The sequence below is a fragment of the Siphateles boraxobius genome, unplaced genomic scaffold (assembly GCF_051911475.1).
Source record: "Siphateles boraxobius isolate OS27281-9 unplaced genomic scaffold, OSU_SipBor_1 6, whole genome shotgun sequence".
Taxonomy (NCBI): Eukaryota; Metazoa; Chordata; class Actinopteri; order Cypriniformes; family Leuciscidae; genus Siphateles; species Siphateles boraxobius.
In genome coordinates, this window is record NW_027509186.1 from 4,541,393 (window position 1) to 4,557,093 (window position 15,701).

Consider the following 15,701-nt stretch of genomic DNA (forward strand, 5'->3'; position numbering starts at 1 on the left):
TGAACAGTGTTGCAGAATCACTGTGACATCTACACACCAGCTACTGTTAATATAAAAACAAATACCTCCACCTTTCGTTTTACCGGAAAGAGCCGCGTCTCGGTCCGCTCTCAGCAACCTAAAGCCGGTCAGTTGTAACGAAGAATCCGGGATCAGATCGCCCAGCCAAGTTTCCGAGAAACATAGGACAGATGCTGCAAGAAAGTCTCTGCTTCTCACCATCAGTAGCTGGAGTTCATCCATTTTGTTGCATAGTGAACGAACATTCGATAGAAAAATGCTTGGTAGTACTGTACGGATACCGCGTCTGCGAAGTCGCACAAGAGCACCCGCTCGCTTTCCCCTTCTCCTTCTCCGCCAACGTTCCTTTGTTCGCTCAAAGCCGAGCCCGGCTTTCACTAGAATGTCCACTAATTCTGCCGCTGGGAGCATAAAAGTGGGAAATAAATCCGCTGGAATTGTTTTCCTGATGTTTAGAAGCGCTTCTCTTGTTAGAGAACGCCGAAAATCATGACAAGACACTGAGTTAACAAACAAAACAAAACAAAACACGACGCACCACCCGACCGTGGCTGCCATGTGCGGCGCCATTTCTGATTTTACACCTGGGGAGATTTCTGATTTACAGTGGGGAGAGAACGCACCCTTGGGGGGCTCCGGTGCTGATTGTGAGTGTCTTGGATGTGTGTTTCCCCAGTCTCACTCGCTGCTGCCGGTCCGTCAGGAAGCTGGTGATCCACTGACAGATCGAGGATGGTATGGAGAGCTGGGTCAGTTTGGCTGTGAGAAGACCAGGCATGATGGTATTGAAGGCCGAACTGAAGTCCACAAAGAGGATCCTTGCATAAGTCCCTGGTCTGTCGAGATGTTGCAGGATATAATGCAGTCCCATGTTGACTGCATCATCCACAGACCTATTTGCTCTGTAAGCAAACTGAAAGGGATCCAGCAAGGGTCCAGTGAGGTCCTTCAGGTGGGCCAGCACCAGTCTTTCAAACGACTTCATGACCACAGACGTGAGAGCGACAGGTCTGTAGTCATTAAGTCCAGTGATTTTGGGTTTTTTGGGGACAGGAATGATAGTGGAGCGTTTGAAGCAGCAGGGAACTTCACACTGCTCCAATGATCTGTTGAAGATCTGCGTGAAGACCGGGGCCAGTTGGTCAGCGCAGGCTTTTAAACAAGCAGATGAGATGCCGTCTGGGCCTGAGGCTTTCCTAGTCTTCTGTTTTTTGAAGACTCGGCTCACGTCCTCCACACAGACCTCAAGCTCAGGTTGGATGGCAGGAGGGGGGAGTGATAATTGGAGTGCAGGAGGTGATGCTGAAAGTGTGAAGTGCAGATCAGACCGGGTGTGTGGTGTTAATGAGGGCTTTTCAAACCGGCAGTAAAATGAATTTAAATCGTCAGCCAGGTGTTGATTGTCCACAGATCGAGGGGATGGTGACTTGTAGTTGGTGATGTTCCTCAGGCCATTCCAGACTGATGATGGGTCGTTGGATGAAAACAGCCTGTCCACCAGTTGAAGGAAAACTGCCTGAATTTACAGCCTGTCCACCACCGGTCCACCACCACCAGCCTGTCCATCCAGGGCCCTATGGGCAATGCAATGCATTCATACGCCTTACACCCCAAAAACGCAAAGTGTCCATTTCACCATTAACTTAAGCGGCAAATGGGCGTCCATTTGGAGCAGAGATCCCTCCGAGTGCTTAAGCGTCCAATGGCAACTTAAATTAATAGGGATATTTCCATGAACTACCTAATTTCCCTTACTTTTGACAAGGAGCTGTAGGCAGACTGCCATGCCGAATGACCTCTGTTCTGTTGTTTGTGGAATTTACAGACTATCACACTGCTTGCAGTGCAGATTATGGGAAGGAGCCATCTTCTAAAAAGCACAGGTGCCTCATCAATAGGTTTCTGTTGTGTAGTGGTCATCACGTTCGCCTAACACGCGAAAGGTCCTCGGTTTGAAACCGACCAGAAACAGCGGTTTGATTCTGACAGAAAATTTAAACTGTTTGCCACGCTAGGTGGGTGCAGCGCTTATTTCCTTTATATGCTTTTTAATAAGCGTGCACCTAAAGATTTATGTCTGCAACCTGAAGACGTGTTTCCGTAGTGTAGTGGTTATCAAGTTCGCCTCACACGGGAAAGGTCCCCAGTTCGAAAATGGGCGGAAACTGTGGGTGGTTTTGGAAAAAATTTCATATGCGATTTTCGGTTGAGCAGGTCAGTACACTTGCAGGGATGTTTGTGGTTTAATCTCTTTAGAAAAGGACAAAAATAAAACAAATGACCATTGAGGTTTCCTGTACAGTAATAAAAGATGTTTGGTCTGACAAAAAAATTAGCAGCTTTTTGCCATGTTAAAAACACTGGGCAGTCTATAGTTTCAGTCGCTTTTGAACAAGCATACGCTAGAAGAGGTGGGACTGATATGTAAATCAAGTTTCCGTAGTGTAGTGGTTATCACGTTCGCTTTAAACGCGAAAGGTCCTCAGTTCAAAACTGGGCGGAAACAAGTGGAGGCATGTTAAATATAAATGCTGCAATTCTCTACAAAACCTTTACTTTTGAGACAGGTGAAGGCCATCGTACCAAGGAGCTGTAGGCAGATTGCCATGCCGAATAACCTCTGTTCTGTTGTTTGTGGAATTTACAGACTGTCACACTACTTGCAGAGCAGATTATGGGAAGGAGCCATGTTGTAAAAAGCACATCCGTCTCGTCAATAGGTTTCTGTAGTGTAGTGGTCATCACATTCGCCTAACACGCGAAAGGTCCTTGGTTTGAAACTGAGCAGAAACAGTGCTTGGGTTCTGACAGAAAATTTAAACTGTTTGCCACGCTAGGTGAGTGTAGCGCTCATTTCCTTTATACGCTTTTTAACAAGCGTGCACCTAAAGATTTATGTCTGCAACCTGAAGACGTGTTTCCGTAGTGTAGAGGTTATCACGTTCGACTCACACGTGAAAGGTCCCCAGTTTGGTCTGCCAACAAAATTAGCAGCTTTTTGCCATGTTTAAAACACTGGGCAGTCTATAGTTTCAGTCGCTTTTGAACAAGCGTACGCTAGAAGCGGTGGGACTGACATCCAAATCAAGTTTCCGTAGTGTAGTGGTTATCACGTTCGCTTTACACGCGAAAGGTCCTCAGTTCAAAACTGGTTGGAAACAAGTAAGTGGAGGCATGTTAAATATAAATGCTGCAATTCGCTACAAAACCCTTACTTTGGAGACAGGTGAAGGCCATCGTACCAAGGAGCTGTAGGCAGACTGCCATGCCGAATGACCTCTGTTCTGTTGTTTGTGGAATTCACAGACTGTCACACTGCTTGCAGAGCAGATTATGGGAAGGAGCCATCTTCTAAAAAAGCACATGCTCCATTAATAGGTTTCTGTAGTGTAGTGGTCATCACATTCGCCTAACACGCAAAAGGTGCTTGGTTCGAAACCGAGCAGAAACAGTGGTTGGATTATGACAGAAAATTTTAACTGTTTGCCAAGCTAGGTGGGTGCAGCGCTTATTTCCTTTATATGCTTTTTAATAAGCGTGCACCTAAAGATTTATGTCTGCAGCCAGACGTGTTTCTGTAGTGTAGTGGTTATCACTTTCGCTTCACACGCGAACGGTCCCCAGTTCGAAACTGGGTGGAAACTGTGGGTGGTTTTTGCAAAAATTTCGTGTGCGATTTTCTGTTGAGCAGGTCAGTACACTTGCAGGGATGTTTGTGGTTTAATCTCTTTAGAAAAGGACAAAAATAAAACAAATGACCATTGAGGTTTCCTGTACAGTAATAAAAAATATTTGGTCTGCCAACAAAATTAGCAGCTTTTTGCCATGTTAAAAACACTGGGCAGTCTATAATTTCAGTTGCTTTTGAACAAGCGTACCCTAGAAGAGGTGGGACTGACGTCCAAATCAAGTTTCCGTAGTGTAGTGGTTATTGTTGTGGCAAATTCTCGATCTTTGGTTCAAGTCTTCAAAGTCTGGTTCAGGTCTCAGAAGAAATCTTTCAGAGTCGAAGTTTCAGGTCTCAGAAGAATAACTTTATTGAGCAGTTCAACAAAGTGAGATGACGGTAAGGATGGCTGGCGCGAAACAGACGTTCCGAAGCTTTGCGAGATCCCGAAGCAAAGATGATTCGAAACACTGATCCGAAGCGTGATTCAAAACACCCACATCACGTGACAACGGCTAAATGAAGCGTCTAAGTGTTTCATCAGGTGGAGTGCTCCTCCGAATCAGGGTTTCATTGATTGGTCGGTTCGAGAACAAATCACACAATCACACAGTATAAAAGTTTTGTCAACGCATTTTCATATCGTGGGTTTTTGTGAGAGGAGTTTGGTTTTGAGATAGCGGATTTTTGGTGATATAGTGACATTTATAGTGCGATTTGTTTAGTTATATTTAGGATTTAATTTACATTTACACATTGACTTAGAGACACACAGAGTACATATAGTGACACATTAATAGATGCATTGATAGAAATATATATATATATATATATATATATAAATATATATATATAGATTAATAGATAGATACATATATTACAGATACATATAGATTATTAGATAGATAGGCTACATATAAAATAGATAGATAGATAGATAGATAGATATATAGATAGATAGATAGATAGATAGATAGATAGATAGATAGATAGATAGATAGATAGATAGAAATGGAGGCTCCACAGAAGAGATGCCGTACATCTGTGGTGTGGGAGCATTTCCATTTGGAAACCCCAAATAAAGTGAGATGTGTGTATTGTGATCGGCAGCTAGCCTACTGCAACAATACATCATCCATGATGCGCCATTTGAGGAGCATTCATCCTGCCATTCTGCAGGGTGCAGAGGATGGTAGTGTTCCCCCTGTACCAAGGCCTGCTACTGACACTGCTGGGCCATCTAAGCAAGGTATGCATTGTTTGAAATATAGGCTAATTATAAGTGAAATATAATAACTAAGTGTTGGGCCATTGTTTAGAAAGGCCATGGACTAAGACATGCCTAACATCCCAATCACAACTGCCAATCACTTTAAAAACAAATGTTGTAAATATAATATTATACTTTGTGAATAAACATTTTATATGTCTACATATGAGTACCCAATCTACAGCCAAGACATCATTTTGTTTTTTTGTAATTGTTGTATTTCTATAATGCACTTTATCTTTCTCTGCACACTGAGCATTAATATTCATAACATAACTTTGTTTAGGAAGGTTTCCAAATGAACCAGTAGACTACTTTCACGGTAGGCTACTATTTTTCCAATATATTTGTCTGAAAGTATGTTTTATCTTCTCTTTTAAAAGGCAGACAGAGGGAATTGGATGAGGCTCTTCTGAACATGGTGGTGAAGGATCTGCAGCCCTTCACCATCGTGGAGGATGAGGGTTTCAGGGCCTTTGTGAACAAGCTTGATCCAAGCTATGTCCTCCCATCCCGGAAGGTGCTTAAAACAATGGTCAGCGAAAGGTACAACACAACCAAGGAGAAGACAATGGAGGACCTACAAAAGGCGGAATTTGTTAGCCTTACGGCTGACATGTGGTCTTCCATTAATATGGATGGATATCTTGGTGTAACATGCCATTACATAACACCAGAGGCAACAATGGCAACTGTTTTACTGGGTGTAAGGAGGTTTTACCAAACCCACACAGCCCAGCATCTCATGGAGGCTAAAGCCTTGCTAATGGCTGAGTGGGGAATAACCTCCAAAGTTCACTGCATGGTGACTGACAATGCATCCAACATGATCCTAAGTGCCCAGCTACTCAACCTTTGCCATGTCCCATTTTTTGCTCATAATTTGAATTTGATAGTGAAAAAGGCCCTGGATCAAACCCCAGTCATCAATGAAATTCGCCAGAAAGCCAGAAAGATAGTGGGGTTGTTCAGATCCAGCTGCAAAGCAAAGGACAAGCTTGTGGAGATGCAGAGCTTGATGGGCAGACCAAGTCTGAAAATGATACAGGAGGTTGAAACGAGATGGAACAGCACATTCGACATGCTACAACGCTTGTATGAGCAACGTGAGCCAGTGGGTGCTGGACTTGCCAATTTAAACAGTGATACTGCTCCCCTGACAAGTCTTGAGTATGACATTATTCAACAGTCATTGACACTTCTTCAACCATTCAAACTAGCAACAACAGAGATGTCAGAGGAACAGAGAGTGTCTGCTTCAAAGCTCATACCATTGTACAGGATGTTGCAGCACAAGCTTGCACAGAAAAAAGGAAATGCAACGCAGGAATCAACTGTACAATTAGGTAGGACACTATGACCATACGTGTAATTGGCCATAACTCTCATATTGTTGTCATGATTTTAATTAATATGGTTTTCTCTTGTGTTGGCTCATAGGCTCACATCTACAAGAAGGTCTGCACTCCAGATGTGGAGGGTACGAGGCTTTTAGAGCCTTGGCACTGGCTACACTGCTGGACCCAAGGTTTAAAAATGTGGCTTTTGGAAATCCTGCCAAAGCCCTGGATGCTGAAAAGCACATCACACTGGAGTGTGCTTCACTGATGCGTTCAAACACAACTCCTGGTGAGTTTCAGTCTATGTTATCTTATGTAATGTGATTCATGAAGTTTATACTTCATATGTGTTGTCAGTTTATGATTTGTTACTAATTGCCGTTCTCTTTTAATTCAGAACCACAAATGTCAACATCAGGCCCATCATCATCAACACCAGTTGAAACACAAGACAGTTTATGGGAACATTTTGACAATCGTATCCGTGAGACCCAGATGATACACAATCCTACAGCTGATGCCACAGTGGAAGTGAAAAAATACCTCAGCGATGCGTTTTTGCCCAGAACTCATGATCCTCTACCTTACTGGAAAGAGAGAGCAGTAATCTTTCCTCATTTGTATGTCCTAGCTAAAAAATATCTTTGTATGCCAGCAACAAGTGTCCCTTGTGAGAGAATTTTTTCAAAGGCTGGAGAAATTATCTGTAAAAAAAGAAGTAGGCTGAGTCCTTCAACAGCAGAGAAATTAATATTTTTGAATAAAAATCTATAAGAAAGGGAGACATTGTGGCTTGATTTATTTTTATTAATATTCATTTTTCATGACCAAAATCACATTATGCAATGTGAAGAGACTACAGGTTACAAGCTTCATATATTACAAAAATACAATAATAAAAAAAAAAAACCAACACATTTTTTTATTAGCTCTTTGTAAAGGTTGTTTCAGATCAACACCTGCAAGTGACCACTAGGTGTCACCGTGGAGACGGGTTTCGGATTGATTCGAAGCCTCGAAACAAAATGGCACATTTGCTTCGACTGTTTCATTGCTTCACGAAGCCTCGATCTGCCCATCACTAGATAACGGCCACTCATCTGACTTCACAAGGGCCCAGTGCTCAGGTCTTATACCTTTTTCTTATTGTTAAGTGTCCAATTAGCGCTCATACAGTTATCTTTTTCTACTTGCTCCTCCTTGACCTGTCACCATGATTAAAAACACCTGCATCGTTATTTTATTTTTTAATTGAGGCAACCTTCTTTGCGCATGCGTATCTTTTAAAAATGGCTTTATACATGATTTTCAGGTACTTTTCCATGCCCTTTCACCCAGTTTCTTCTCCTGTCCTTACCTATAACCTGCCTTTTGGCCTAGTTTTCTGTTCATCTCCTCCCCTCAGGCCTAGTTTTCTGTTCATCTCATATCCTTAGGCCTGGTTTTCTCCAGCATTACAGCATTTTATATTCAGACCCATGTATGAGACAAATGAAATTCCCCAACACATCCCCCCTTTGGGACTCTCTCTAGTCCCACCTTCAAACCGTTCTTACCCAGGGTGTGTCCTCATGAATAGATCTCTTTCTGTATTACCTATCAAAAATGGCCGATCTAGACCATCCAACTTTATCAATAAACCTTCATCATAAGGGTACACCCTGGAGGAATAGTAAGACCAAACATCTCCACCCCCAATTGGCTAGAGTGGAGTAAAAGATCTCACCTTCCTATCACATCATCAGTTTAAGGGGATGCATTACTTCAGGTTATCAAACATTCAATAACACAATCACAGTGTATGAACTTGAATTCCAGCAGCTGTCCCACGTTGCCAGAGGAACTGAGCAGGCGCTTCCGGTGGCCTGGAGTGCTATCTGGGTTGCTCCATCGTTGCCAGAGGTGCCCCAGTGCAGCCAGGGGCGCTATCTGGTGTTAGAGCAGACAGCGGGTTTTTAAACCACCAGTTGAGTCAGCTCGTGTTTCTTCAACAGACGATGACCGCGCTTGCAAATAATTCCTCTTTTGCACTTATAACTATATACATGTTCCAATGGTCTAATGCATGTAAGTTCTAAATTTCTTGACTTGTTACAGGAATATATTTAAAGTGTAAATAGTAACACTCTAACTAACTTCCTACTCTACCCATGCTCTAATTGTTCTAACTAGTTTTATCCCCGAATCAAAATACACGGTGGGGCTATCTCCCTATCTTGTCAAAAACAGAGTAAAAATATTATCAAAATCAAAAGTAATAAGGTACCCTTATTCCTTGCTTCTTCATCCAACCTCTCAAAGTCATCCAGTTCGTCCAAGCCTGGGCCAATTGGATATACTCCTGAGTTGGTGCATCCAATGTCAATGCCTGATGGTTTCACTGACACATTGATCATTTGTTTTGCAGCTGCACTAGCCAGCATGGATCTGAGAAAAGGCACAACACAGCAGAACAGCAAAAAGAAAACACCAATAGTCACTGCTATTATTATTCCCACCTTAATAAGGGGCAGTCATGGCCTAATGGTAACAGAGTTGGACTGCCCCAAAGGTTGCTGGTTCGATTCCAGTACCGGCAGGAATATGACTGAGGTGTCCTTGAGCAAGGCACCTAACCCCCAATCGCACCCCGGGTGCCACTCAAGGCTGCCTGCTGCTCCGGGTGTGTGTATTCACGTTTGCAGTGTGTGTGGGTTCACTACTCACTACTCTGCTCCTAATGTGTGTGCACTTACTTGGATGGGTTAAATGCAGGGGTAAAATTCCAAGTATGGTTTACCATACTTGGCCATCACGTGTCACTTTCACTTTCACTTCAATAAGCCATTCTTTCCATGATCCAAATATGGAATCAAACCAGTATCCCAAATTTCTGTCTCTCTCCGTATTCGCAGAAACCTCTTGTCTTAGGGCCTTCAACTTCTTCACAGCCTTAGTAAATGATCCATCTGGGACTGTGTTATTTGGGATGAAGGTACAACAATCAGATCCAAACATTAGACATACTTAGACATCCTTTTTCTGCCAGTAACCAGTTCAGGGCTTGTATGTTTTGCCATGTCATTCTGCTAGTGTATTTAAGTTGGTGACCTAAGGCAACAAGTGCTTGATCTGTATTATAATATATGCTGATTGTAATATATGTAATTAATCCATTCCATATTCGTATTTGGCGTTATCCATACAAATATTGATTCAAGTCCTGCTGCTGCCTTGTCTCTAGCTTTAAACTCATGTGGTATCCCTCTTGGCTGTAACCTGTCTATGATAACCAACATGTATCTTTTTACTCTTACAATGGGGTGGGGGCTATCATGTGGCCTTCATGTGATCTCCATATGTTGTTTGCATCTCTTGTCGCCCCCCTTTGCTGCCATAAATATATTTCAGGTGGTGTTGCTCTGGACTGCATTTGGGCAATACTTTCTACTGTGGGGAGAGGCTGGATCAGGACTTAGGGTGCCATTACAGCTAATTGGCATCCAGAGGCTTGTTTTCCATGCATATCAGCTGCAATGTTGCCTTTGATGACAAAGTCATTTTCTTTCTTATGGGCCTGGCATTTAATTATGGCCAATTTTGTAGGAAACATCATAGCTGTAATCAATTTAGTAATTTGGTCTCCATGTTGAATTGGGGTTCCATCACTCTTTTTAAATCCTCTTTGCTTCCACACCGCACCAAATAAGTGACATACGCCGTGGGCATATGCAGAATCAGTATAAATGTTGGCTGCTTTGTTTTTAGCCAATATGCAAGCTTCAGTTAGTGCTTTTAGTTTAGCCAATTGTGCTGAGCAAGGTTGCTCACAATGTTGACTTATCACAGGGGTAAAATATGCAGAATCAGTATAAATGTTGGCTGCTTTGTTTTTAGCCAATATGCAAGCTTCAGTAAGTGCTTTTAGTTTAGCCAATTGTGCTGAGAAAGGTTGCTCACAATGTTGACTTATCACAGGGGTAAAATTGTCTCCATCTTTTTGTACAACAGCAAAGCCAGCATGGTTACCTAAGTGGTCTCTAAAACATGAGCCATCCACAAAATAATCTACGTCTGGATCAACAATTGGTGTTGATTCCAAATCTGGTCTCAGACGAGTAAAAGCTAAAGAGACAGAAACACACTCACTAGGTGTTCCTTCCCCCTCCAGCGGGACAAAATTAGCTGGATTTGTTGTGGTACATCGCCATCTCTGAGATAAGTTCGTCCATTCTAGACTTCAGTTCGCTTTTCTCTACTGTCTCAACTATCAATTTTGGAATCCCTACCATTTTGGTTGTGCAGATGATTTTGAGATATGTCATATATTTTGTTTGAAAAATGAAAGGGTTATCAGTGGCTTACCAAAGCTTTCCTTCTACCTTTAACATCATTGGGCCTAGATCTTGTGCTTGACTCCCCTCATTTATAAATAATGTAACATGTGGTACTGAATCATCTACTCTAAACCAAGTATTAGTGAATTCACAGTGTTCAATTTGTAACGCTGCTCCCTCTGGTCCTACAATTATGTAATTTGAAGTCAGACACACAGTCTGTCCTTTAGTTCCTCCTAACCTCTCTTTTTCCATTTTTGGATCTCTAAGGGGATCATATCTCATTGTACAATGGAATTCGGTTTCTGGGGAAACTGGTTTCTGAAGTTGCTCTTTTATATACTGTATCTTCCCCATTTTTCAAGTGTGTCCCCTACTACCCAATCTATATTCCCTATCCAAAATATTTTTGTCTATTGTTCTTGTTGCTCAGCTCCACCCATTACTAACATCTGTTTTATACCTGTATTTTTTATATATATATCCCTTCAGGAGAGCACCATATCTGTAAGTTCAATTTGCATATAGCATCCCTACCCAACAAGTTGACTGGCGTTTGGTCAGACACTAGTATTGGAATCTTTATTTCAGAGTCTTTGACTTTTATGCTGACAGGGGCTGTCATTGGAATTAGCTGTGTCAGTCCCGAAAATCCCACTGTGTTGACGTATTTTCCAGACCTGGGTAGGTGAGAGGCATAATTTTGGCTCAACCATGTGAATGTTGCCCCTGTGTCAAGCATAATGGGTATTATCTTGTCCTCTATTTTAACCCGCAGCATAGGTTCTTGGTCAGCATTGGCAGCTGACTCCTCCCCGTAGGATTCTCTGGGCACCCCTAGTAACCTTGGTCTGGGCCACGCCATGGGTTGACTGGCCCTGATACTTGGTGTTGCTGATTCAAGGATCTCTGCTGCCAAGGTTGTTGCATCTGGCCTTGCATCTCATCTTGTGGCCATGGGTTCACTGGGCAATTTCTCTTGGTGTGTCCAGGTTGATCCATGTTCCTCTGTTGGTTGCTGTATGTCCTTCCTCTTCCTCTTCCTCTTCCCCTTCCTGGTGCTGACATTGCTCTGTTTCTGTTGTCTTGTTGTTCAGGAAGATAGATCACGATAGGTGCATTCGGTTGTTATGGGTTTTCCCACGTTGACTGGCACATTCTGACCCATGTTGACTGGAGCTTGCTGTATGACTTGTGGCGCTTGACTTGGTATGTTCACAGCAGCCATCACTGCAGACTGATCTTCAACTTCCTTTACTGCAGCCTGTACTTTCTTCTTCTTGTTAATCAGTTCATCCAGTTGTAGCTGAGTCAATTTTCTTTGAAAATCTCTTTCTTGATTCTTCAGCTTTAGTTTATTCTTCCTGTACTGTTCCACTGCGTGAGCCACATGGTCACTGAACTCCTTTGATGTCTTTGAGGCCAACCCGACCACATCCTCCAGCTTGGCTTTTACAGAGGGAGGCATGGCGTCAATTATGGAGGATCTGAACAGTGCTGTTATCACTGGATCCCGTTCAGGGTATCTCTCCAGCTCTTGCTTCCACTTTCTTGACTGTCTTTGAACATAGGTGACTGGATTTTCCTCATCTCCTATTGGTTCCCCTTTCAGCATCTTCGGATCCATCTGAGTTTGATAATGTTCTCGAAGAGCCCGCCATAGTGCAGCTCTATGCCTGTCCAATGGTGTGGCATCCATCCTGGTCGAATTGACTGCAGCTCCAAGTCCAGAGGCTTTAAGGATTTCATTAGTCTTTGCACCTCCAACGCTCTTTGCCAGCAGGGCCTTGACATCTCCAATGGCTAGTATCTTTCCCATTGTCTCTTCTTCCAGCAGTCTGATCCATTTGCCAGCCCCTTCATGTAGGTCAGGGAGGCGGGCTATCAGTCCCTCCAGATCTTGTCCTGCCCATGGCACGTACTGTCCTTGATGTCCTTTGATCAGGATGGGGCATTGTAAGGGATCTTCTTCCAGTTGTTCCTCTTCATCTTTATATGGACTCAGTTTGCGTGCTGGTATCTCTCTCAAATTGTCTCCTCTCCTCCAGTGTGGTTCGCTTGGGGGTGCTTCTTCTAAAAGGAGGGTTCCAGACACATGCTTGTATTCCCTGTGTGGGCTGGCTGAATTAGATCTTCGTCTTTGATGTTCCCGAAGTCTCTGTTGGTCCCTTTCTATGGAGTCTCTTAGGAGTCTTCGCATGGCTTCAACTTCTTGGTCGATCTGTTCTTTAGTTATCCGTATATCTCGTTCTATTTCTTCCCGGTCAAGTCTGGCTCGTTGTCTGTCAACCTCCACCTTCTTCCCCGTCTTTCCTCTGAGTTCCTGCAAAGCTTGACTTGCATGGAAATACGGGTTAGACAATGCAGGGCTTCCATGAGCGTCAATCAGGTGTTTGAGGTCTAAGGCACTTCCCTGACTCCCCTCATGGCTCACAGCATCCCATCTTGATAAAATTAGAGGGTCACTCATGTCTGCTCCTCTACAGTCCTGACTCACCTTTATTTCTTCTTCCTTCTCATTTTCAAAATTCACTTTGCCTTTTATAGCCACTGTTCCAGTCACTAGTGGGAGCTGTTTACCAGTCAAGTCATAGGATGGTCCATATGGGGTTGGGGTCTCTATTATGCTTTCTTTTTTCCCTACTCTCTTTCTAAGTTCTTTTATCAATTGTGCTCCCTTTTCTTTAAATAAATTTAATACCTCTTGTTCTTTTCCCCATTTCTCATCTCTTTTGTTGCTCTTATTATGGGCTTTGTGATTTTTTATCAGATTTTTTATCATCGTACCAAGGAGCTGTAGGCAGACTGCCATGCCGAATGACCTCTGTTCTGTTGTTTGTGGAATTTACAACCTGTCACACTGCTTGCAGAGCAGATTATGGGAACAGAGCCATCTTCTAAAAAGCACAAGTGCCTCATCAATAGGTTTCTGTAGTGTAGTGGTCATCACGTTTGCCTAACACGTGAAAGGTCCTCGGTTCGAAACCGAGCAGATACAGTGGTTGGATTCTGACAGAAAATTTAAACTGTTTGCCACTCTAGGTGGGTGCAGCGATCATTTCCTTTATATGCTTTTTTATAAGCGTGCACCTAAAGATTTATGTCTGCCACCTGAAGATGTGTTTCCGTAGTGTAGTGGTTATCACGTTCGCCTCACACGCGAAAGGTCCCCAGTTCGAAACTGGGTGGAAACTGTGGGTGGTTTTTGCAAAAATTTCATATGCGATTTTCTGTTGAGCAGGTCAGTACACTTGCAGGGATGCAGGCACATTTTCTGTTAAAATAAAACAAATGACCGTTGAGGTTTCCTGTACAGTAATAAAAAATGTTTGGTCTGCCAACAAAATTAGCAGCTTTTTGCCATGTTTAAAACACTGGGCAGTCTATAGTTTCAGTCGCTTTTGAACAAGGGTATCCTAGAAGAGGTGGGACTGACGTCCAAGTCAAGTTTCCGTAGTGTAGTGGTTATCACGTTCGCTTTACACGAGACAGGTCCTCAGTTCAAAACTGGGTGGAAACAAGTGGAGGCATGTTAAATATAAATGCTGCAATTCGCTACAAAACCCTTACTTTTGAGACAGGTGAAGGCCATCGTACCAAGGAGCTGTAGGCAGATTGCCATGCCGAATAACCTCTGTTCTATTGTTTGTGGAATTTACAAACTGTCACACTGCTTGCAGAGCAGATTATGGGAAGGAGGGATCTTCTAAAAAGCACATTCTCCATCAGTAGGTTTCTGTAGTGTAGTGTTCATCACGTTCGCCTAACACGCGAAAGGTCCTCGGTTCGAAACCGAGCAGAAACAGTGGTTGGATTCTGACAGAAATTTTAAACTGTTTGCCACTCTAGGTGGGTGCAGCGATCATTTCCTTTATATTCTTTTTAATAAGCGTGCACCTAAAGATTTATATCTGCAACCTGAAGACGTGTTTCCGTAGTGTAGTGGTTATCACGTCCGCCTCACCCGCGAAGGGTCCCAGTCGAAACTTGGCGGAAACTGTGTGTGGTTTTTGCAAAAATTTCGTATGCGATTTTCTGTTGAGCAGGTCAGTACACTTGCAGGGATGTTTGTGGTTTAATCTCTTTAGAAAAGGACAAAAATAAAACAAATGACCATTGAGGTTTCCTGTACAGTAATATAAAATGTTCGGTCTGCCAACAAAATTAGCAGCATTTTGCCATGTTAAAAACACTGGGCAGTCTATAGTTTCAGTCGCTTCTGAACAAGCGTACGCTAGAAGCGGTGGGACTAATGTCCAAATCAAGTTTCCGTAGTGTAGTGGTTATCACGTTTGCTTTACACGCGAAAGGTCCTCAGTTCAAAACTGGGCGGAAACAAGTGGAGGCATTTTAAATTTAATGCTCCAATTCGCTACAAAACCCTTGCTTTTGAGACAAGTGAAGGCCATCGTACCCAGGAGCTGTAGGCAGACTGCCATGCCGAATGACCTCTGTTCTGTTGTTTGTGGAATTCACAGACTGTCACATTACTTGCAGAGCAGATTATGGGAAGGAGCCATCTACTAAAAAGCACATACCATGATATCACGTTCGTTTTACACGCAAAGGTCTTCAGTTCAAAACTGGGCGGAAACAAGTGGAGGCATGTTAAGTATAAATGCTGCAATTCGATACAAAACCCTTAATTTTAAGACAGGTGAAGGCCATCGTACCAAGGAGCTGTAGGCAGAAGACCATGCCGAATGACCTCTGTTCTGTTGTTTGTGGAATTTACAGACTGTCACACTGCTTGCAGGGCAGATTATGGGAAGGAGACATCTTCTAAAAAGCACAGCCGTCTCATCAATAGGTTTCTGTAGTGTAGTGGTCATCACATTCGGCTAACACGCGAAAGGTCCTCAGTTAGAAACCGAGCAGAAACAGTGGTTGGGTTCTGACAGAAAATTTATACTGTTTGCCACGCTAGGTGAGTGTAGCGCTCATTTCCTTTATACGCTTTTTAACAAGCGTGCACCTAAAGATTTATGTCTACCACCTGAAGACGTGTTTGTAGTGTAGAGGTTATCACGTTCACTTCACACGCGAAAAGTCCCCAGTTCGAAACTGGGCGGAAACTGTGGGTGATT

At 43.1% G+C, this 15,701-nt stretch overlaps 5 non-coding genes across 5 annotated transcripts; all 5 read left to right on the plus strand.

Moving 5' to 3' along the window:
* Positions 1-2,454: 2,454 nt before the first annotated feature.
* trnal-uaa (transfer RNA leucine (anticodon UAA)) lies at positions 2,455-2,527 on the plus strand. Its single transcript has one exon. It is a non-coding gene; the product is annotated as a tRNA-Leu (tRNA).
* Positions 2,528-3,592: 1,065 nt separating this feature from the next.
* On the plus strand, positions 3,593-3,665 carry trnav-cac (transfer RNA valine (anticodon CAC)). Its single transcript has one exon. It is a non-coding gene; the product is annotated as a tRNA-Val (tRNA).
* Positions 3,666-13,735: 10,070 nt separating this feature from the next.
* Positions 13,736-13,808, plus strand: trnav-cac (transfer RNA valine (anticodon CAC)). Its single transcript has one exon. It is a non-coding gene; the product is annotated as a tRNA-Val (tRNA).
* Positions 13,809-14,346: 538 nt separating this feature from the next.
* Positions 14,347-14,419, plus strand: trnav-aac (transfer RNA valine (anticodon AAC)). The gene has a single exon. It is a non-coding gene; the product is annotated as a tRNA-Val (tRNA).
* Positions 14,420-14,879: 460 nt separating this feature from the next.
* Positions 14,880-14,952, plus strand: trnav-uac (transfer RNA valine (anticodon UAC)). Its single transcript has one exon. It is a non-coding gene; the product is annotated as a tRNA-Val (tRNA).
* Positions 14,953-15,701: the final 749 nt, after the last annotated feature.